The 22,556-nt window shown below is 44.2% G+C and overlaps 1 protein-coding gene across 5 annotated transcripts in view; it reads left to right on the top strand.

The window, feature by feature from the left end:
* Positions 1–22,556, top strand: part of LOC127007650 (uncharacterized) — a 294,914-nt gene that overhangs the window by 18,179 nt on the left and 254,179 nt on the right. The window contains exon 1 of one of the 5 annotated variants that reach the window (XM_050878847.1): positions 17,607–17,723. The exons of 3 other annotated variants lie outside the window; for them this stretch is intronic. The gene's annotated coding sequence lies outside the window, so the exon portion shown is untranslated. Of the gene's footprint in view, positions 1–17,606; positions 17,763–22,556 lie in introns of those variants that run through there. One more of the 5 variants, XM_050878848.1, reaches the window with a different exon arrangement.

The following is a 22,556-nucleotide window of genomic DNA, read 5'->3' as shown; positions in this document are numbered from 1 at the left end:
AGAATGACGTTTCTTGAGGTAGTCATACATCACGGCAGCCACTATAAATAAAATTCGCCTGCGCCACTGAAGGGCTTGGTCCATCCACCAGGCCTAAGAAATCCTACCGGAGCCATGGGAATCACGTGAAAAAAGATCAGTATGTAATTTTCGACAGAAGATAAAAGAGAGGCAACATTTTGGCGGAGTTTGAGAGGTAGAAGACTGCCAGAAAGAGGAGAGGAGTTGATGAGCCTCCACTTTGTTCAAAAGGGCTGTGTGAGTGAAGTCCCCCCCAAACATGAAATGCATACTCCATACGAGGGCGGACAAGGCCCCTGAAGGAGGGGGAAAAAAAACAAAAATGGTGGAGACGATGCAAATCGCCTAACCTCGAGAAAAAAAAATATTTAGCAAGAGATGAGATATGAAATTTCCAGTTAAGATTTTGAGCTAGGGATAGACCGAGAAAGTTTACTGTTGAAGAAAGGAACAACTGAGTGTTATCTATGAATAAAGGATAGTGTTGGAAGATTGTGTCGAGTTGACGAACCCTTCAAGGAAAGTCTGTTATGTCTTGATATATTTTCTTTCGAGAAACACCGCCTAGGAGGGAAACTGGACGAGTGGCGTTATACGAATATGGATGCATCTAAGTTGTTTATGACTGATGATACGTCGCGAACGAGAAATTATGGGACAAAACTTTGTGTGAAAAGTTACACGTAGACTGTAGCAGTTTATTTTGTCGTCACCGTTGTTGTACGCCAATATGATAAACTCCCACCTCTGGAAGCTCGGTGCAACATGATTGATTGATTTAGAAACTAACTCGACCGCCACTTCCTCGACCTTAACAAAATTATTCAACGTCGGAGATGCAGCGTCGTGGTGGCGGTTTGATGGTATTTCCTTCAGGCTTAGGGACAGACCACCTTGGCAGGATCATCGATTGCGAAAAGAAAAACGAAACGTGTATATTGGAAGAAATTACGCTTACCATAGAGAGTATACCTCCTTAGCCTCTGGTTGTTCGTTCGCCGCCTCCTCCTCCTCATGCTACTTTTGCTACGGGCTTGTGAGGTCTAAACATCTGTGTAACTCTGATGGCCCTTTTTCTGCCTCTGTTCTATCGTCACTCCTAGCGTAGCATCCCCTGCAGAGCATCAAAGAAAACAGGGGCGGAGCAGGGCGAAAACGGAGGTCGAAGAAGAAAAATGGAAAAATAGGTCAACGGGCTTCGATTTTCCCCCGCCACCAGAGAAAATGGGTCAGAGGGGGACTAGGCTAAATTTCAAGGTCAACGTCCTAGTAACCGCCATTCCTACCATCGCTGCTCTCTCTCTCTCTCTCTCTCTCTCTCGGGGTCAGTAGGTCACATTATTATACGGCCATTTAAAAACCCGTTCTCTGGGCCTGTTTATCGAGCACGCGGGGCGGACATCACGGCACGCAACGCAAAGAATAAGAGGAAGAACATGCTTATGGGAACGCGGCGAGGAGAGGACGGCCGGCGGTGACGTGGAAAAGAGCCGCGCACGAAGAGAGAGAGAGAGAGAGAGAGAGAGAGAGAGAGAGACATTGATTGGTGCAACAGGACTGCCTCACATTGGGTGGCTATATTTAGAACGGCCGGGTCCAGCAGCCTCCTTGGTCCCTGGCCGACCTGGGAAAAGGGGGCGGCGGGGGGCGTGGGCGGGAGCTGGGGGTGGAAGGGGGCGTTGAAGAGGGTTGAAGAGGGCGGAAGAGGGGTGGGTGGACCATGAAAGTGGGTATATTCATGTGGTTTCTGTATGTTGTATAGTGAAAGGGAGTTATGGAAGAAGTTGATGTAGTTATGGGGGCCTTTGTAGGGGGTTAAGGGGTGGAAGTGAGGGGGCGTGAGCTGGAAATGGGGGTTAAAGGGGTTGGAAAGGGCAGAGGAGGGTGGGTGTGTGAAAGTTCGGTGGGGTTGTCTTCATGGGGTTTCTGTATGTTGTATAGTGAAAGGTGAAGGGTGTTTGGGGTGGTTGTGGTGGGTCTGCTGAAAAGGGGCTAAGGGTTTGAAGGGGTAGAAGGGAGCGTGAATATTAATGTTTTCAGGGGGATTTCTATATGTTGCTTGGTAAAAGGGTGTTATGAGGGGGTTGCGTTGTTGTGAGGGCAAACTGAAGGGGGTTGCATGGTGGGAGGGAGGTTGAAGGGGAACTAGTTAACGTTAGGAAGAGGTTGAGATGGGTTGTGGAGGAGGTGACTTGGGGTGCAGGTTGAATAAGGTGTTGGATTGTGTTGAGAGCAGCAGAGGCGGCACTAAGGGGGCGGAAAGGGGGTGAAAGGGAGGCATTAAAAGGGATTAAGGGGTTTTGGGTGCGATAAACGATTCGAAAAGGGGTTTAAGGTTACATTCGTGAAGTTTGAGGTTGTTAAGAGGGTTAGTTAGGAGGCTAAAACGGCAGCATGGAGTATTGAAGGGACATTGGAGGGGGTTAGGGAAGGTAAGGGAATGGAAAAGGGGTGTTGAAAAGGAAAGGGAGATGGAGATGGGCGTTGAAGGGGTTAGGATGTTGAGGGGTAAAAGAGAGTTGAAGGGGTTAATAAGGGGTTGAAAGAGGTGTTAAAGGGGTCAGTGGGTTGAGGGGTCGTTGAAAGGGTAAGGGAACTGTTGAAGGGGGCGGGGGTTTGGTTGAAGTAGTGGGAAAAAGTTCCATTGGCGTAGATATGGGATGGTTGAAATATGGAAATCTTGGGAGAAGGAGGAGGAGGAGGAGGAGGAGGAGGAGGAGGTAAAGTTGAAGGTAGTGTGTGTGTGTGTGTGTGTGTGTGTGTGTGTTCGGATGGTGGAAACAAGGAGCCGAAGAGGAGATGGGCGAATGAGGAACAAGGAGGAAAGAGGGGAACTGTTGTTGTTGATATTGTTGTTGTTGTTGTTTTTATTGATATTTCGGTTACTTGATGTGAAGACGTGGAGTACATTTATATTATCCTGTGTGTGTTTGTGTGTGTTTGTGTGTGTGTTTAGGGTAAGTGTATAGCAACGGCGTGGAGTTGTGTGATGTGGTGTAATGGTGTGTGTGTGTGTGTGTGTGTGTGTGTGTGTGTGTGTGTGTGTTCGGTAATGGGGGGGGAGTGGTGGGAATGGTGAGTGTAAGGGTGTTGCATGGACGAGAGTGTATAGTGTTGGTTATGGGTGTAAGGGAAGGGGCACAGAGAAGGGTTACATGATTTTGTCGGCGGGGAGGAAAGGTAAAGGTAGAGTGGAGAGAAGAGGCGAGGAAAGTGAGAGAAGAGAGTTGCTTTGTGTATATGTGTATGGGGAAGGTGTGAGAGGTAAGGGTGAAGGAAAAGTGGTTAAGGAGCGAATTGAGAGTTGAGGGAATAAAGGGGAAAGAGAGGGTTGAGGGAGTGGCAATGAGGGGAAGGGTGCAAAGTTGGGTGGGGTTCAGACTGCTTAGGGAAGACAAAGACTTGGTAATGATTGTTGTTGCCTCATGATCCTAGTGACCGCTTTTAAAGGTTTGTGTGTGTGTGTGTGTGTGTGTGTGTGTGTGTGTGTGTGTGTGTGTGTGTGTTTGCGCGCGCATGCAGTGATACATGTGCAAGTGCCTTTCTGTGTATGTATGCTTTTGTTTGTGGCCATGTGTACCTGTGTGTGTGTGCGGCGTTATAAATGTCCCTTTGTGTGTGTGTGTGTGTGTGTGTGTGTGTGTGTGTTTGATATTCTTATATGACAGTGGATCACTGTTTTATTGCGAGCTACTGGAGCACACACACACACACACACACACACACACGCACACACACACTGACAAGCAGTGTTTAATTCCATCCAAGACCGAAAATATTAATGTGTGTGTGTGTGTGTGTGTGTGTGTGTTATGTGTGCGTATCGGGTGGTTCCCTGGAGTATATTGATTATTACCCAGGAGGAGGAGGAGAGGAGGAGGAGGAGAGTTGGTGAGAGACCCTCTCCTCCATCCCCTCACCACTTTCCTCTCCTCCTCCTCCTCCTCCTCTGAAGGTCAGCAGCTATGATGGTGAAGGAGGGAACAAGAGGAGGAGGAGGAGGAGGAAGAGGAGGAGGAGGAGGAGAGGAAGGTGCAGCGGCAAGGGAAGGAGGGAGCACAGTTAAAGAAAAAAAAGAAAGGGAAAATGTAAAGATTTTAAGATTAGACGAAGAAAGGAAGAGAGTAGGAGAGAATAGATGGAGAGCCGGAGGAAGGAAGGAAAAATACTAAATAAGGAAGGGAGAAAAATTGGAATGCGGAAGAAAGAGCAACAAGGCGGGAACGAAACACTGACGGAGAAAATGGAAGGAAATAACAAAAATAAAGGGAAGAGGAGACAGTTACTTGTATCAGAATACATAAAGGCAGTAAAATAATGAGGAGAAAATAGGAAGAAAGGAAGACGAGAATGGTGTGTGGTCGAAAAAAGAAGTTTTATTTTTTATATTTTTCTTATAGCAAAGGAGACTGTTAAGGACATAAAGAAAACTTCGGCAAGGCTGCTCCCAGAAAAAAAGAAGCGTCATCAAATTAGGTAGAAGTATCTCTGTTAACACGTTCAAGTCAGAGGAAGGAGGGAATCCAGACACAGGAAGGTTTTAAAAAGGTTGAAAGCATGCAGATACTGTTTAACTCTTGCATTAGGAATTTGGACAGTGTAAGAGTGATCTAGAGTCGCTTACAGAAGGAGCTAGAGCTTATAGAAGGTTCGGAAAAACAGTTAACATGTAAAAAAAACAATAAAAGATAAGAAGAAAAGCAACACTACGGTAGAAGACCGTCAGTAAGAGGAGGGGAACTGATGAGGCGGAAAGATTTTTGTCTGTACTCTCACACGCTGCCGCCTTTCACACCAACTCTCTCCTGAGGCCGAAAAGGAGATGAATCGGGTTCTCTTGAGTGTTTGTTTAGATTCTTGGTACAGCAGAAGAGTCAAACTACCATTAGGGTCATAAAACTACCCATGGAAATGCGCAAAAACCTTCGAAAGCCTTGTTATATTTATGTGCCTGGTGGCCGAAAGGTTTAAAAATATGGTCCTTTGACTGTCCTAAAAAACTACGTAGGTGAAGATCTGCTCCCCCCCCTCCCCCCAGTTAGTAGTTAGTTACTTTATTGACAAACCTACATAAATATTAAAATACATAAACAAGGTACATCAAATTATAAAAGTTTGTCCATTCTCAGTTTGTAAATTTTACGGCTGTCTGCTAGGGAGGAGGTTTTAGCATATGAAGAAAGAAAAGAAAGAGGAGGCTGAGGAGGAGAAGGAGGAGGAGGAGTTGGATGATGAGGAGAAAGAGTAGATGGACAGGAGAGAAAAGGAAAGAAGAAAAAAAGAAAAGAGACGTAAAACACACACACACACACACACACACACACACACACACACACACACACACACACACACACACACACACACACACACATATGGGAGCCTCAGATACTTGTGGTTTGTTTAAGAAGAGAGGGTGAGGTTTAGAGGAGTGATGGTGTTCCAGAAAATAGAAATAAGAGAGAAGACCTCGAATGTGTTATAAAGTAATAATAATAAAAAAAAGAAAGAGTAGGAGGTACTATAAAGACGCCTCTCTGGGTCGCTGCCTGATATGGGGTCCAACCTGGGACGCTTCTGGTCCGCTTCCATGATGGGGCGTTAATGGCAGCTTTAATGGTAGTAGTAATAGTAGTAGTAGTAGTGGTAGTAGTAGTGGAGTAGTAGTAGTGGTGGTATTAGTATTAGTATTAGTATTAGTATTAGTATTATTATTAGTAGTGGTAGTAGTAGTAGTAGTAGTAGTAGTGGTGGTAGTTGTTGTTGTTAGTGTTGTTTACTACTCCATCTACTACAACAGCAATAACTACTACTACTATTACTACTACTACAACTACAACTACTACAACTACTCAACTATGACAAAACAATAATGACAAAACTTACAAAAGCCTCCAGACTAGAAAATTAGGTCAAAACGAACACACACACACACACACACACACACACACACACACACACACACACACACACACACGCGCGCGCCGCTTAATCATGGAAACATCTAACTTTCTATAATGATTTTTCCCCTCCAATCATAATGAACCTGTAATTACGCAATCGGAAACTAATAGAGGGACGAGGCGAGCTGCGGGAGGAGGAGGAGGAGGAGGAGGAGGAGGAGGAATAGGTGGTGGAGGCGAAGGTGGAGTAGGAGGAGGTGGACTAAAAGGAGGGAGGAAAACAGATAGGGAGGAGGTTTTAGCATATGAAGGAGGAAGAGGAAGAGGAGGCTGAAGAGGAGGAAGAGGAGGAGGAGGAGTTGGATGATGAGGAGAAAGAGCAGGAGATGGACCGGAGAGGAAAGGAAAGAAGAAAAAAAAGAAGAGAGACTTAAAAGAGAAAAAGAAAAAGGAGAAGACGAAGAAGAACGAAAACAAGAACAAGAAGAAGAGGAGGAAGAAGAAGAAAATTGAATAAGTATATCAGGAAGAAGGAGGAGGAGGAGGAGGAGGAGTGGCACGAGAAGGAGAAGGAGGAGTATTAAGAAGATGAAGAAAACAAGTGAAAGGAGTAGAAGGGAGATGAACAGGAGGACGATTAGGAGAAGGAATACGAGGAAGAGGAGGAGGAGGAGGAGGAGGAGGAGGAGGAGGAGGAGGAGGAGTGGCACGAGAAGGAGAAGGAGGAGTATTAAGAAGATGAAGAAAACGAGTGAAAGGAGTAGAAGGGAGATGAACAGGAGGACGATTAGGAGAAGGAATACGAGGAAGAGGAGGAGGAGGAGGAGGAGGAGGAGGAGGAGGAGAAGGAAGAGGAGGAGGAGGAGGATAGTATTTAGGCTTAGGGAAAAGTATAAGGTATTGAATCATGGTCTCATTATCTTCCTCCTTGGTCTACTTTCCTTTTTCGTCCTCCTTCTTCCATTCGTCTACTTCGGCCCAAATCTCCCTTCCCTTCCTCTCTCTCTTTCCAGTCTCTAATCGAATAATCTACTTTACCTTCCTCCTCCTCCTCCTCCTTCCCATCCTGTCTACCCAATTTTCCCCTATTCTTTCCCTTCCCTTCCTTTCCCTTCCCTTCCTTTCCCTTCCCTTCCCTTCCCTTCACATTCATTCCCTTCCCTTCCCTTCAATTTCCTTCCCTTCCCATTCCCTCCCTTTCCATTCCTTCCCTTTCCTTTCCGTTTCTTCCCTAACCTTCCCTTCCCTTCCCTTCCCTTCCTATACTCCCCTTCTTTCCCCTCCTTTCCCTCACCTTTATTCTCTTTCCTCTTCTTAAGCCTTTCCTCCCCTTTCTTCCCCCCTTCCCCTTTTTTTCGTACCTTCCCTTCCTCTACCTTTCCTTCCTTATACTTACCCTTCTTTCCCCTCTTTCCCTTCCTCCCCTCTCAAGGTCCTTGGATCAATATGGTGGCGCTGGGGAAACACAGAACAAGGGTTGGGATCCTTAAGACGGACCTGGGGGGTGGAGGAGGAGGAGGAGGAGGAGGAGGAGGAGGAGGAGAGAAAAGAGGTAAAGAAGAGAGGCATGGAGGGGGATTTGTATGGTGGAGAGAGGAAGGGAAGAAGGGGAGGAGGTATGCATGTGTGTGTGTGTGTGTGTGTGTGTGTGTGTGTGTGTGTGTGTGTGTGTGTGTGTGTGTGTTTTCATGTCCGTCCTTCCAACACACACACGCACACGCACACACACACACACACACACACACGTTTCCTTGACCTAGCACCGGCGCGGCCTTGACATCGGCCTTGACCTTGACCTTGCGCGGCGGCGACCTCGGGACACCAAAAATACACGTGATAAACGAAGGCATAATGCACAGTGATGAAACGGAGGAGGAGGAGGAGGAGGAGGAGGAGGAGAAGGAGGAGGTGACGATAAAGAGGAAGAAGAAAAAGAAGAGAAGGACAAGGAAGACTAAGAGGAGCAGGAAGGAAGACTAAAAAAGGAGGAAGAGAAGGAGGAAGACTAAAAGGAAGAGAGGAAGGAAGAAGACTAAGAAGAAAATGAGGAAGACTAAGAGGAGGAAGAGGAGGAGGAAAAATACTAAGAGAAGGAAGACATAAGAGAAAGAGGAAGAGGAGGAAGAGGAGGAGGAGGAGGAGGAGGAGGAGGAGGAGGAAAAATAACACCCAGGCAACCACCGTTAAAAGTTGTTCTAAATTGAGTGTACACTATGAAAGAGAGAGAGAGAGAGAGAGAGAGAGAGAGAGAGAGAGAGAGAGAGAGAGAGAGAGAGAGAGTTAAAAAAAGGCATACACACAGGCTTGGCCCAGAAAAAAGGGGCTTAGGAGAGCAGAATGAGACTATTCCTTGTTATATATATAGGCTGACCTAGTGATTATATTTGAGGCAGGGGAAGGCGTAGGCAGGGAAGGGGAAGGAAGGAGGAAAGGAGGGGAGGAAAAGGAGAGAAGGAAGGAAGGAAGGTGGGTGGTGGAGTCGTAAGCAAGAAGAAAGGAGGGAAGGGGCGTAGGTTGGAGGGAAGCAAGAAGGGAAGAAGAAGGGAAAAGGTAAGGAAGGGAGGGAGAACGAAGGAAGGAAGGAAGGAGGGAGGAGGAAAGGTGTAGGTAAGGAAAAATGAAGAAAAGGAGGGAAGGAAGGAAGGAGGAAAGGGAGGACGAAGGCAGGAAGTAGGGAAGGGAAGATGTAGGTAGGAGGCAAGAGAAAGGAAGGAAGACGAAGGAAGGAAGGAGGGGAAGAATGGTTAAGACGTGGGCTGGAGGCAAGAAAAAAGGAAGGAAGGAAGGGGAGAAGAGGGAAGACAAGGAAGAATAGCTCGGGAAAAATGAAGGAAGGAAGGAGGGAAGGAGAGAGAGAAAGAAAAAGATGTCTGCGAAGGAGGGGAAGGGGCTAAGAAGAAGGAAGGAAGAAAGGAGGGAAGGAGAGAGGGAGGAAGGGAGAGACGACCCATCAATACAGAGGAGGAGGAGGAGGCGGAGGAGGAGGAGGAGTGGTCGGTTACATCATAGTCTTCGGAGGAGGGGGGGTTGGGGTGAGGGTGGGGTGGGAGAGGGTGGGGAGGAACATTATTGGCTGGGCTAGGTGTGGGGGGTGGGGTGAAGGAGGGGGGAAGGGGAGATAAGTAGTGGAGGAGGGGGTTGGAGAGGGAGGAGGAAGAGGAGGAGGTGAAGAATACGAAGACGTGGGAGAGAGTGGAGGTGGGTGGAGGAGGAGGTGGGTGGAGGTGGAGGGAGTGGAGGTGGGTGTTTAAGGGTACAAGTGTGTGGGAGAGAAGATGGAGGAGAGAGCACGTAGAGAAAAAGGTAGATAACTGATGAAAGAAGGAAGAGAGAAAATAATAAAAAAAGAAAAAAAGTCTGTTGAGGAGAAGTAGGAAAGTAAACGAGGAAGTAGAGATAAGAAGAGAGGAACAGGAGGAAAACCGAAGAAGGGAAACGAGTAAGAAAAGGAGAGTAAAATGAGGACAATGGAAGGACAAAGGGAAATGGAAGGGAAAGTGAAGGAAAATGAAAGGAAGGAGAAAGAAGGGAAATGTAGGTTAAGGCAATAACAGAAGGAAGGAAGGAAGGAAGGGAGATAGGAGTGGTGAAGGGATTGGAGTGTGGAGAGGGAGGGAGGGAAAGAAGGATAAGGGAAGGGGGAGCTGATGGAGGCAGGAGGGGCGGGGCAGGGTGAGGTTTGATGAAAGGGTGCGCAGAAGGGGAGAGGGAGGAAAAAATCTTGATATTTAGTAAAACCGTTTTTATGGCAGACCCTATGGAGAGAGAGAGAGAGAGAGAGAGAGAGAGAGAGAGAGAGAGAGAGAGAGAGAGAGATCGTCTACGAAAGTGAGTAATGAGATAGAAGCAAGAGATAATGTGGAATAAAAAAAGAGGAGGAGAAAACATGGAAACATAGAAATGCAGATAACAGAACGCCTGTTGGCTCATTAGGTACGAGGTTGCCTTCTCTAGTGTTTTAAGTTACTCGACACTCACTTCAGTGCCTGCTGAACAGATGAAAACATTTCAATACGTACGTTCAGTTTGCTCCTGATGCAACGAAGTAAAGGTCGATACGATTTTTAAAAGAGTTTATGGTTCTCGCACTTACTACTTCAGGAATATTGTTCCACTGGCGGACGACTCGGTTTGAGAGAAAACTTCTGGCAGTGTCTACTACAGCAATAGAACGTTATTTTTAGTTATTGAGTTGTCTTGGAGCTCTTAGCAATTGGTATGCTCGATCGCACTGAACTTATTTAGGTACTTGAAGACCTGAACAAAATTTCGTAAGCGTTAAGTGGTTGATTAGCTTGAGACGTACGGTATAGCCTTTAGAAGCGTGGAATGATTTCCGTAGACCTCCGCGTCACTGAACCCTCTCCTGTAATTTAATGTCTTTACTGTACTAAGGGATGAGAACTGCACTGCATATTCCAGGTGAGGTCTTACTACGGAATATTATAAAGATAATATTACTTTTGGCGTCTCACATTCGAAGCTCCTTGCAATTAACCTACATTTGAGTTATTTGTGTCGAGTTTGTCCAGGTACTTTTCCACAGTATGGTTGCATGGTGTGCCGATTTCTAGGCGTGTGATCCCCCTCGTCGGAATAGTGCCTGGAGTGGAGGAAGAGGAGGAGGAGGAGGAGGAGGAGAGAGAGAGAGAGAGAGAGAGAGAGAGAGAGAGGGAGGCGGTGCTGGGAAAGGGTTGACCGCCAAGCATCTTTAAGTTGTGGACGTCGAGTCGGGCACGCAATCCCTCCTCCATCCCTCCTTCCTCCCCTCCTCCTCTCCTCCATGTCTCCCCTCCTTTCCTCCATGCCTCCCTACTTTCTCTCCTCCTTTCCTCCTCCCTTCCTTTCTCCCCTCCTTTTTCCCTCTCCTTTCCTTCTGTCCTCCGTCCTCTCCTCTTTGCTTCCCTCCTTTTTCTACTTTTCTACTTTCCCACTCTTCCCTTTCTGTTTCTCTCCTTCCTTCTCTTTTCTTCTCCCTTTTACTTCCCTCGCTTAGTTTTCCTTCCTCTCCCCCCTTTTTTTCCTTCTTTTTCCTTCCCTTACCCCCATCAGTTCTTCCATCCTTTCTTCCTTCCTTCTTTTCCTCTCGCTTTCTCACTTCTTCTCTCACTTTTGCCTCTCCCCTCTTTCCATTCCTCTCCTTTTCCTCTCCTTTCCCCTCTCCCTCTCCCTTTCCTTTCCTTTCCTCATTCCTCCATTCCATCCTCACTCCTCCATTCCATCCTCACCATCGTTACCCTTCATCCCTCCCTCCCATCTTCCTCTCCTCCCTCATTATCTTCTATTTTCCTTCTCTCTCTCTCTCTCTCTCTCTCTCTCTCTCTCTCTCTCGCTTATGGCATCTCTCTTCTGTCTCTCTTCTTCCTTTTCTCCTTTTTTCTTCCCTATTCTCTTTCATTACATCATCTATTTTCCTCTCTCAATTTTTCTCCCTCTACATCTTTATTTTAATTTCTCTCTCTCTCTCTCCTTTCTCTTCACTCCATTTCTCTCTCTCTCTCTCTCTCTCTCTCTCTCTCCGTGACCTACATCCATCACTGCTCTCCTTCCTTTCTTTCTTATTTTACTTTACTCATCCTCTTACTCAGCGCCTTTCTTTTTTCCTTTCCGTATTTTTCCTCTTTATACCCATCCTCAACTCCTACTTTCGCCTTCTTTATCCATTCTCCCGCCTTCCTCCACTTTCTTAATCTTCATACCCCTTTGCAAGTCCCTGCTCTCTTATTTCTTCCCATTCTCCTTCCCTCTTTCCATTCTTCCGTCTCTCCCTTACTTTAAACACCTCATTTGCTAACATCCCACGCCTTTTTATCCGGCCATGATGTGTAGCTATTGAAGGGGACGTGACAGTGTGCGAACGGCCAGAGACAAGGCAGATGTAGTTTAAAGTCAGGAAGTGTAGTATTGGTAACCTGAGCAGCGACCTCTTACCCTCATGAAAGCCAACACCTCGCCTCAACAGTCATGCTGCGACAAAGGATTACAGGGGAAACTAAATAACAGTGCGGACGGTCAGGGGCATGACGAACGCACTTTAAATGTCAGTGCGTGTAGTATTGGATAACCCGGGATCAAATAGCGCGTTACATAATTACTCATTTTGATACTTCACTTACCAGGGCATAGTGCGACACAGGAAGGGGAACTTAAAGGATTGTACAAGTGGTGTGAGAAATTGTAGATGCATTTTATTCAGTGTGCGAGTGTTGCGAGGCGTGGCAAGTGCACTTTAAAGTATAAGCAGTAATATAGAGAGACGTAAGATGCTTCATCATTGATTTAGCATCGCACTTAACCCTTTGACTGCGGATTTCCTACAAGAAGACATCACCAAGCTACAGGAATGGAACGAAAAATGTAGTCATGCACCTTGGGAGGGGATATCCAGCGCACCAATGCCACATGGAAAACACTCCACTATCCACCACAGAGGCAGAGAAAGACCTGGGTGTATATGTTACCAGACTACCAGTGAAGGCCAAATCTGTGCCAATCGCAGCGGGCGTGTTTGCCTTTTTTTATGCCCTTGCACTGACTCCTCTGCTGTAAAAAAAAAAAAAAAAAAGGGCATGCCGTGAAAAGTATTGTAGAAGGACCTCGACAACCTGCACGAGCGATCAGATGCACAGCAGGTTCAGTTTAAACATCAGTAAACTTAGTAACGGCGGGAGCAATGACACCGTACATCAGTACTCTTAAAACTAACCTCTCATTTAACAAGTAATGGAGTTCTAAAGCTTTAACAGGGGGAAAGTATTTGACTACGACTTGAACGGTTTAAAGTCGAATTTGATCCTCCTTTTGAACTCTTCTTATGACCTCTTTGCGGGAGCAGTGCAATGTTTTTTTTTACTTGTTTTCGTTTTCACCATGAGCTGCCTCCTTTGTTGTAAAAAAAAAGATAAAAGATTGTACAAGTAAAGTAAGACATGGCAGACGGGGTTTAAACATCGATAAGAGTACTAACGCATTGAGATACAACACCTTACGTTATTAGTTGAAAATGACACTTCTGAAACGACCAAGGCATAAAACAGCAATGTTAAGCCGTAACCAAGCAAACTATTGATTCCAGAAACCATGCACACAGAGATCGGGTTTCATTTCCAGGAGCATCTAAGAAGGGAGTACTGAATTCCTCCTGAAGGCGTGCACAGTATTTTTGAGCGGTAGGTGGTGGAAGGTTTACTGGAAAGGCTCGCTGGAAATCTCTTAAGTAAACAGAATTCCTTATAATATTTTTGCAACCTCATATGTGCTTATTCGTAAACTCCTTATATGTTATTTCCGCTAACTTTGATGTTCTTAAACTCTTATATTATCATGCAAGATTTTAATGGTCTTGTACGTAAACTCCTTATATTACTTCTGCAGACTCATTTAATCTTTCTGCAAACTCCTTTATGTTCTCGTGTTCTTATGTTCTTCCCTTACACCAGCTTCTTCATTTAATCTTCCTTCTATCTTTCTGTCTGTCTGTCTGTCTATCTGCCTGTCTGTCTGTCTCTCTGTCTGTCTATCTGTCTGTCTGTCTGTCTGTCTGTCTGTCTGTCTGTCTGTCTGCCTGTCTGTCTGTCTATCTGTCTGTCTGTCTGTCTGTCTGTCTGTCTGTCTGTCTGTCTGTCTGCCGGTCTGTCTTTTCTTTTCTTCCCTAAATCTTGTCCTCTCTTTTCCTCCTTCCCTCTCTCCTTCCCTCTCTCCTTCCTTCCCTCCTTCGTCTCTCAGTAATTATGTCCTCAATCCTTCCTCCGCTCCTCTCTCAATCCCTCCCCACCTCACTCCTTCCCTCACTCTCTCGGTCCTCCTCTCTTTCCTCCATTCCATTTTCTCTCTTTCTCTCCTGCTTTCCTTCATCTGGCTTACTTCTCATATTCTTAGTCCTGCCTTTTCTCTCTCTCTCTCTCATTAAAAGAAACTTTGTATTCAAAGGATATTGCTAAATTAGAAGGTGTTCAGCAAGGCTTTCTACCCTTAACATGTTCTCTCTTGAGAAACGTCGCCTGAGGAAAATTGATCGAATGTTTTAAAAAAAACTAATTCACGAATGAAGACAGATCAACACAACATTGTTGATGATCGAGTCTGCGCACGCAACAAGGAACAATAAACTCAGATGTAGACAAGTAAATTCAGATTGCACACCAAATTTTCTTCACCAACGTTGTAGTGCGAGAATGGAATAAGCTTCCACCATCAGTGGTCCAGTGTAACACGATTGACTCCTTCAAAAATAAGCTCGACCGTCACTTCCTTCAACTTAATATCAACTAGAGTAGAAATGCAACGTTTTGGAGTCTTCTGATTAATGTAAAATCACTTCTGTGTGGTCTGATTTTCTATGTAAATCTCTCTCTCTCTCTCTCTCTCTCTCTCTCTCTCTCCTTCAGCTCGTCTTAGTCTCCCTCCATCCACCCCCTCCCCCCTCCCTCCCTTGAGCTACGTGATGGAAAAAATAGAACAATATGGTTAAGAATAATACTATTGAATCCGATGTATTTCTATTGTTTGCGTATTTTTACTCTCTCTCTCTCTCTCTCTCTCTCTCTCTCTCTCTCTCTCTCTCTCTCTCTCTCTCTCTCTCTCTCTCCCGTTTAATCACCGTCTTCATTTCAATAATAATAGCGCTTGAGAGAGACTTTCTGTCCGTCTGTCTGTGCTTAGAGCGTCTCTGAGACCATGTGTGTGTGTGTGTGTGTGTGTGTGTGTGTGTGTGTGTAAGCTAAGTAAGCAATGCGGTAGGTCATGAGACTAGATTAATGGGTTGGAGTCTGCATAAATTGGTGTGTGTGTGTGTGTGTGTGTGTGTGTGTGTGTGTGAAGGAGTAGTCGTGGTAGCCGCGGTGATGATGAGGGTGGTGATGATAGTGGTGTTGGAGGAGACAGTAATGGTGGTGGTTATGGTGTTGGTGAGACGGGGGTGGTGGTGGTGGTGGCGGCGAGGGCTGTGGGAGGGGTGGTGCTGGTGGTGTCGGGGATGGTGGTGGTGCTGGTGGTGGTAGTGGTGGTGGTAATGAGGATTATGGGGCATAGTTAACCATGTTGCTTTTTTAGGAGGAGGAGGAGAAGGAGAAGGAGGAGGAGGGGGAAGAAGAAGAAGTAGAAAAGAAAAAGAAGAAATAGAAGAAAAAGAGATACAGAAGGAGGTTAAGATGAAGTAAACCAAGAAAAACAAGATAAATAAGGTGGAGGTTGTCTTAGGAGAGATGGAGACAAATGACGTGTTTAGATAATAGTTAGGAGGTTGGTGGGGTTGGGTGGGGGGGGTGAGGGGGCAGATGGAGTAATACACACCCGAGTTATAAGGAGAAGGAAAACGTCTGGCAGTGGTGAAGAAACAAACAAATCATAAAGGAAGCTGTATAAGTCGACAGAGGTTGAAGCTGACTGAGGTTAGATTAGAAGGGTTGAGGGAAAGGACTGTACAAATTGCGTAATACATAGTGGGGTTATAGGGAGTTGAAGCTGATTGAGGTTAGATTAGAAGGGTTGAGGAAAACATAGTGGGGTTATAGGGAGGAGAAAAGAGTCGTCTGGTAGTGATGAAATAACAACCACGTCTTTTAAGAAGCTGGGAAAGTTGAAGTTGATTGAGGTTAGATTAGAAGGGTTGAGGGAAAGGAGTGTACAAGTTGCCTAATACATAGTGGGGTTATAGGGAGGAGAAAAAAGTCGTCTGGTAGTGATGAAATAACAACCACGAATTTTAAGAAGCTGGGAAAGTTGAAGTTGATTGAGGTTAGATTAGAAGGGTTGAGGGAAAGGAATGTACCAGTTGTGTAATATGAAATGGGTTTTGAAGGAGGGGGAATTCGTCTGGAAGTGGTGAAGTAACAATCAAGTCTCATAAGAAACTCCATAACTTAATAGCGGTTGAGGTTGATTGAGGTTAGGTCAGAGGGGTTGAGGCGGGTGAGGATGTAAGTTAAGTAATACATAGTGGGGTGATGAGGAGAAAGAAGACATTTGGGAGTAGTGAAGTAGCAATCAAGTCTTATAAGAAGCTGTGTAACTTGATAGAGGTTGAAGTTGATTGAGGTTAGATAAGAGGGGCTGAGGGGAATGAGGGTACACTTTGAGTAATGTGAAGTGAGGCTCTAAGAATGAGAAATGTGTCTGGTAGAGATGTAAAAATAGTTAATAGGTTGATTGAGGTTAGGTTAGAGTGGCTGAGGGAAATGAGGGTACACTTTGAGTAATGTGAAGTGAGGTTATAAGAATGAGAAATGTGTCTGGTAGTGATGTCAGAATAGTTAATAGGTTGAGGTTAGGTTAGAGTGGCTGAGGGGAATGATGGTACAATTTGAATAATACGAAGTGAGGTTATAAGATTGAGAAATGTGTCTGGTAGTGATGTAAAACTACTTAAGAGGTTGATTAAGATTATGTTAGAGGGGTTGAGGGGGTGAGAGAGCAGGTGAAGTAATACGTAATGAGGTTATAAGGAGGTTAAAGTCGTTTATGTTGGTGTAGTATTAATTAAATGGGTTAAAAGAAATTTCTTCCTATAAATGACATTGAGGTTGATTGAGGTTAAGGGTTGAGTGGGTTGAGGTGTCAAGTTGGGTCATGCATAGTAGGGTTACAGCGAGGTTTAGATGTAGTATTTCTAAGTACGATATTAGAAGCTTTGTAGTATACTTTTCTGTGAGGTTGATTGAGGTTAACTAAGATAGGTTGGGGAAATGGCGCTAATGAAGAGACATAGGGAGGTTATAAATAGCTTGAAGGCATCTGATTATGACGTAGTAATACTTAAGTGGGTCAAATATTAGACGGCTTGTAATTTAACAGATGATGAGAGGCTGGGAGTAAAGAAATTTATAGTGCAGAAATTACAGTGAGATGATAAAGAGATTGAAGGGATATGACTGTGGTGTAGCATTACTTAAGTGGGCTATTAGAAGCTTGGGAAATTGAGGTTGATTTGGGTTGAATTTACCTGTTCAAGTGACGGGATGGGCAAGATGAGGTTGATTTTAGGCGTACAGGTGGTTGCCAGGTACCTTAAAAAGAGGGGTAGGGGGGGCGGGGCTGCACATTTTTGGGTGGGGTCATAATGGTTTGGTTGTTTTGGGGGGGGGCATTTTGTGTGCGAAGCGTGAGGGGGGTGAAGTTGGTTATTTTGGTGGAGGGAAGGAGTTCAGCGGGGTGGGTGGGCGTGTCCTTATGAGAGAGAGAGAGAGAGAGAGAGAGAGAGAGAGAGAGAGAGAGAGAGAGAGAGAGAGAGAGAGAGAGAGAGAGAGAGAGAGAGAGAGAGAGAGTCTTATATATCAACACAAACACGATACCAAAAAAAAAGACAAAAGTAAACAAAGAAAGAAAACACCACTGCAACCAAACTTAGAAGAGGAAGAAACCAAAATAACGCATGAAAACCAAATAAGAAGAAAACAAACAAAGAATCACAAACACTCGCGAAAGAAAATACTGAAATAACAAAAACACAAAACTTAAAAAAAAAAGAGGAAGAGGAGTAAAGAAGAGAAAAAAATACAAGTTAGTTTGAGAGAGAGAGGAAAATATATAAATAACGAGGAAGGAGAAGAAGGAATAGAAGAAAAGGAGAGAGAGAGAGAGAGAGAGAGAGAGAGAGAGAGAGAGAGAGAGAGAGAGAGAGAGAGAGAGAGAGAGAGTGCGTAGTGCCGCGAGAAGGTAGGGAAGGAGGGTGCATCAGTGTCTCGTGCGCAGGGCCGAGGTTGGGCTGTGTGTGTGTGCGTGTGTGTGTTGAAGAGGACCACCACCACCACCGCCACCACCACCACGAGGGCAGCAGCAGCAGTAGCCTCAGCGTGCCTGGCCGAGGTGAACAGTGCCAGAGAGTGCCAGTGAGAGGAAGTGAGAGTGAGTGAGTGGGAGTGAGGCAGTGCCGTGGGTAAATTGTGAGTCCACGTGCGAGTGTGAATTTCGTTGGTAGCCCTTCTCTCTCTCTCTCTCTCTCTCTCTCTCTCTCTCTCTAGCCCACCCACGCCCACGCCCTCCTACAGCCACACCCACGTTTACTCTGTGTGTGTGTGTGTGTGTGTGTGTGTGTGTGTGTGTGTGTGTGTGTGTGTGTGTGCAGTGACGTCACGATGGCACTGGGTCAAGAGCGCTATGGCTTGACAGGAGTGAGGGGGGTAGGGAGGGAGGGAGGGAGGGAAGGAAGGAGAGAAGGAGGGAAGGACTCACTGCAGTCATCTACCACCACCATCACCACCATCACTACAACCATCACCACCACCACCACCACCATCACCATCACCACGACCACCACCACCACCATCACCACCATCATCACCATCACCACCACCACCCTATTTGTTTATCTTTTGAGAATTGTTTACAAGTGGTCGTCGTGTAAACAGGGACGGATTATTATTATTATTATTATTATTATTATTATTATTATTATTATTATTATTATTATTATTATTATTATTATTATTATTATTATTAATGCTGCTACTGTTATTATTATTGTTTTTTTTATTTTTTGGTCAGTGTTGTTAGTATAGCTAATGTTACTGTTTGCTGTTGTTTTTGTTGTTTTAGGGGTATAATGTGTGTGTGTGTGTGTGTGTGTGTGTGTGTGTACTTTTTTATGTACGTTCTGTTGCGCTCTGTTTACTCGTTAAGAAAATGCGATACCCTGAGTGCTTTCTTTCTTTCTTTCTTTCTTTCATGTTTTCTATCTTTCATACTTTCTCCTTTTCCTTTCTTCTGTTTTGTGATCATCGTGTTTGCCTGTCATTCCTCTCTCTCTCTCTCTCTCTCTCTCTCTCTCTCTCTCTCTCCGTTGCTTTGTTGTCTTTAGTGCTTGTTACTGTCTACCTTTACGTGATCTAGAGGGGGTAGGGGCAGGGGGAGGAGGGGGAGGAGGAGGGGGGAAGGGAAGCATTAAGGTGGGAAGGGGAGGGAAGGGAAGGGAGAGGAGGGTGGGGAAGGGGTGTTTTAAGGTCACTCATAGTCTCCCCTCCCTTCCTTCCCTTCCTCTTCTTTTATTCTCTCTCTCTCTTTCTCTCCCCCCTTCCTCTGCCTCCCCCTCTCGTTTACTTATGATTCATGTATTTCTTTCTTTCTCTTTTCTTACTTTCTTTCTATTGTTCGTTCATTCGTTCGTTCATTATTCTTTCTCTTTATTTTATCTCCCCCTCTTCCTTTGTTTTCCCCTTCTAGTTTACTTTTAATGTCTCTCTTTTCCTTCCTTTCTTTCTTTCTTTCTGGTTTACTCTCTTTTTCATGCTTTCTCTTTCTTTCCTTTTCCTTTTTTCTTTCTCTTTCCTATATTTCTTTCCCTCTTTTTCTTTCATGTCGTTTTTTCTTTCTTTCTTTATTTCTTCCTCCTTTCTCTTTCTTTCTCTTTCCTTTTTTCTTTCCTTTTCTTCCTTGTTCTTTCTTTTTTTCTCTTTTTTTTTTCGTTCGTTCGTTCGTTCGCTCGTTCGTTGGCTCTCATAACACGGAAAAGGAAAATAAAGTCTTGAGTGTTTTCTCGCTTCTCGTTTATGATCGATTTCTCGGAATCATCCCTCGAGTTTCACAGGGGCTTTTTTTTTTCTTTCTTCTGTTATTTCTTCTTCTTCTTCTTCTTCTTCTTCTTCTTCTTCCTCTTCTTCTTCTTCTTCATCTTCTATTTCTTCTTCTTCTTCTTCTTCCTCTTCTTCTTCTTCTTCCTCTTCTTCTTCTTCTTCTTCTTCTTCTTCTTCATCTTCTTCTATTTCTTCTTCTTTTTCTTCTTCTTCTCGTTGTATTTAAATTTATTCTTATTCTTATTGTATTGTTTTTGCTGGTGAAAAACAACAGCAACAACAACAACAACAACAACAACTACTACTACTACTACTACTACTACTACTACTACTACTACTACTACTACTACTACTACTACTACTACCACCACCACCACCACCACTCTTGCTCCCACAACATTCACTATCATTAATATAATTATTAATATAACAATTTTGGTGACGTAGCTTTTGTTAATTTGAAAATGTTTCCTGTTTGATTTTATTACCGAGGAGAGAGAGAGAGAGAGAGAGAGAGAGAGAGAGAGAGAGAGAGAGAGAGAGAGAGAGAGAGAGAGAGAGAGTACTGAAATTTCTCTTGTATTATTATTTTTTGCTGTTATTTTATTCCTTTTTTCTTACCTTTGTTTACTCCTTCAGGTGTATAAGATTACTCTGCCCTATTTTGTTTCACCTGTCCAGCGCTTTTGTTTACCTTTTCTACCTTATCATCATCATCATCATCATCATCTTCATCATCATCATCATCGTTACTCTTGTTGTTATTATTCTCCTATGCGTCTTTTCATTACGTTGTTTTCGGGGAATTATATTATTTTTTTTGCTCATTTAACTTATTTTTAGTCTAAATCAATACCTCTCCTTCTACCTTCCCTCCTCCCTCCCTCCTTTCTTCCCCTCCTCCTTACCTCCCTCCCTCCCTCTCTTGTTTTCTTTCTTTTCCTTCCTCTCTTCCCCTCCTCTTTGTCGTTTTACTTCCCTGTTTCTCTCTCTTCCTCATACCTATCATTCCCTCCTCCTCCTCTTCCTAGTCTTCCTCCTCCTCCTCCTTTATTTCAACCACACCCATTCTCCCCTCCTCTTCCATTCCTTATTCACTCTATCCATGTATGTTCCCCTCCTCCTCCTCCTCCTCCTCCTCCTCTACTACCAACGCCACCACAATCTTATTCTTCCCCTCCCCTCCCAACCTTCCCTTCTTTCTCTCCCTTCTCCCCCCTTCCCTTATCTTCCCCTTCCCCTCTCCCCCTCTCCCCTTATCTCCTCTCCCGTTTTCCTGCGTTGTCGTGAATCCACCCACCATTTTGTACCCTGATTAGGAAGGGGAGACGAGGGGAGGGGAGGGGGAGGGGAGGAGAGAGAGAGTAGGTCAGGGGAGAAGAGGCAGAAATAGGGTACGGGAGGAAGGAAAGAAGGGGACAGATGGGGAGAAATTAAGAAGAGGGAAAAGTGGAAAAGGAGAGGATAAGAGAGGTGAGAAGGGAGGTACGGGAAGGGATTAGAGGAATGGAAAGAGATAAGAGCAGGGGTAAGGAGAGATTGGGGGTAGAAAGAGGTGAAAAAAGACGATTAGGAAGAGGTGTAGAGAAGAGAGAAGAGAGTTTGAGGAGGAATGGAACTTGGGAATCGGAAGGGAAGGAAAGAGGAGAAAGGAGTCGAGGAGAAAAAAGAAGAGAGGAGAGAGGAGAGACTGGGGTTAGAAAGGGGTGAAAAAAGACGGTAAAGAAGAGGTGTAGAGAAGAGAGAAGAGAATTTGAGGAGGAATGGAACTTGGGAATCGGAAGGAAAGGAAAGAGGAAGGAGTCGAGGAGAAGATAGGTAGAAGAGAGGAGAGGAGTAGAAAAGAGAAGAACTTGAGGTACAGATGCAAATAATGATAAACAGTGAGAACAAAAGAAGACACAAAAATGAAAATAATATAAAAATGAAAGGGAATGATGACGTAAGAGTTAATGATAAGATGAGAAGAAGGAGGCGAAGAAGAGAAAGATAACGCAGGGTGCAGATGAATATAATAATGAATGATAAACAATGTCAATAAAAGAAAAGGCAAACGTGAAAAAAAGGATGAAAATGAAAGCGTGTAATGACGGAAGGTTAATGATGAGTTGAAGAACACGAGGCGAAGGAGAGAAAGATAACGTGAGGTGCAGATAAATACGATAATGATAAATAGTGGGAATAGAAGAAAAAGAAAAACTTGACAAAAGAAGATAGAAAGCGAAAGATAATTAGGTGAAGAAAGGATAAGAAGGAAATAAGACGGATGAGAGTTAAGAGAAAGAAAAGTAAGAAAAAAATAGTGAAAATAGGAAATAAAAGAAAGCAGGAAAGACAAACCTAATAAAAGAAGATAAAAACGAAAGCGAATAAGGTGAAGGAAGGATGAGATAAAAAAAGAATAAGAAGGAAATAAGGCGGAGGAGAAATAACAGAAAGAAAAGTAAGAAAAAAATAGTGAAAAGAGGAAATAAAAGGAAGAAGAAAAGAGATTAAAGACGGAAGGTGCATCGCTAAGGTTAAGAAAAAGAGGTGACGGGAAGGAAAAAGAAAATAAGAAAAAAAACAAGAGGGAGAGGAAATCCAGGAATCAGAGAAAAGGAAGATAAAGTGAGAGAAAAGGAAAAGACGAGAGAGAAAAAGCAAGGGGCAAATAAGAAGGAAGAAAAGAAAAGAAATAAGAATGATGAGAGATAGAGAAAAAAAGACAGGAATCTGAGAAAGGAAGATAAGGTGAGAGAAAAGAAAAAAAAGACAAGAGAGAGAGAAAAAGAAAGGGACAAATAAGAAGAAAGAAAAGGAGGAAATAAAAATGATGAGAGATGGAAGAAAAAAAGACAAAGGAAGAAAAGGAGAAGGTAAAATAGAGAAAATATGACTAATGAGAGATAAGTAGAGGAAAAAAATATACTAGAGCAAGGAAAAAAAATAGAGTAGAAGGATGAGTAATGGAGCAAAAAATGATCGATGGAATGGGAAGTAAAGGTGGAAATAGACAAGAGAAATAATTAATGGATCTTTGTTAGGCAGGAAAATTGATGGATCGGTCAAGGAAACGCTGGGAATAATGTGATGACGAAGGAAAAAGGGAAAAAAAAGGAAAAGAAAACATATTGATGAAAACGATAGA

The sequence above is a fragment of the Eriocheir sinensis genome, chromosome 36, assembly GCF_024679095.1.
Source record: "Eriocheir sinensis breed Jianghai 21 chromosome 36, ASM2467909v1, whole genome shotgun sequence".
In the NCBI taxonomy this organism is placed as follows: domain Eukaryota; kingdom Metazoa; phylum Arthropoda; class Malacostraca; order Decapoda; family Varunidae; genus Eriocheir; species Eriocheir sinensis.
This window is presented reverse-complemented; position numbering and strand designations above follow the sequence as displayed.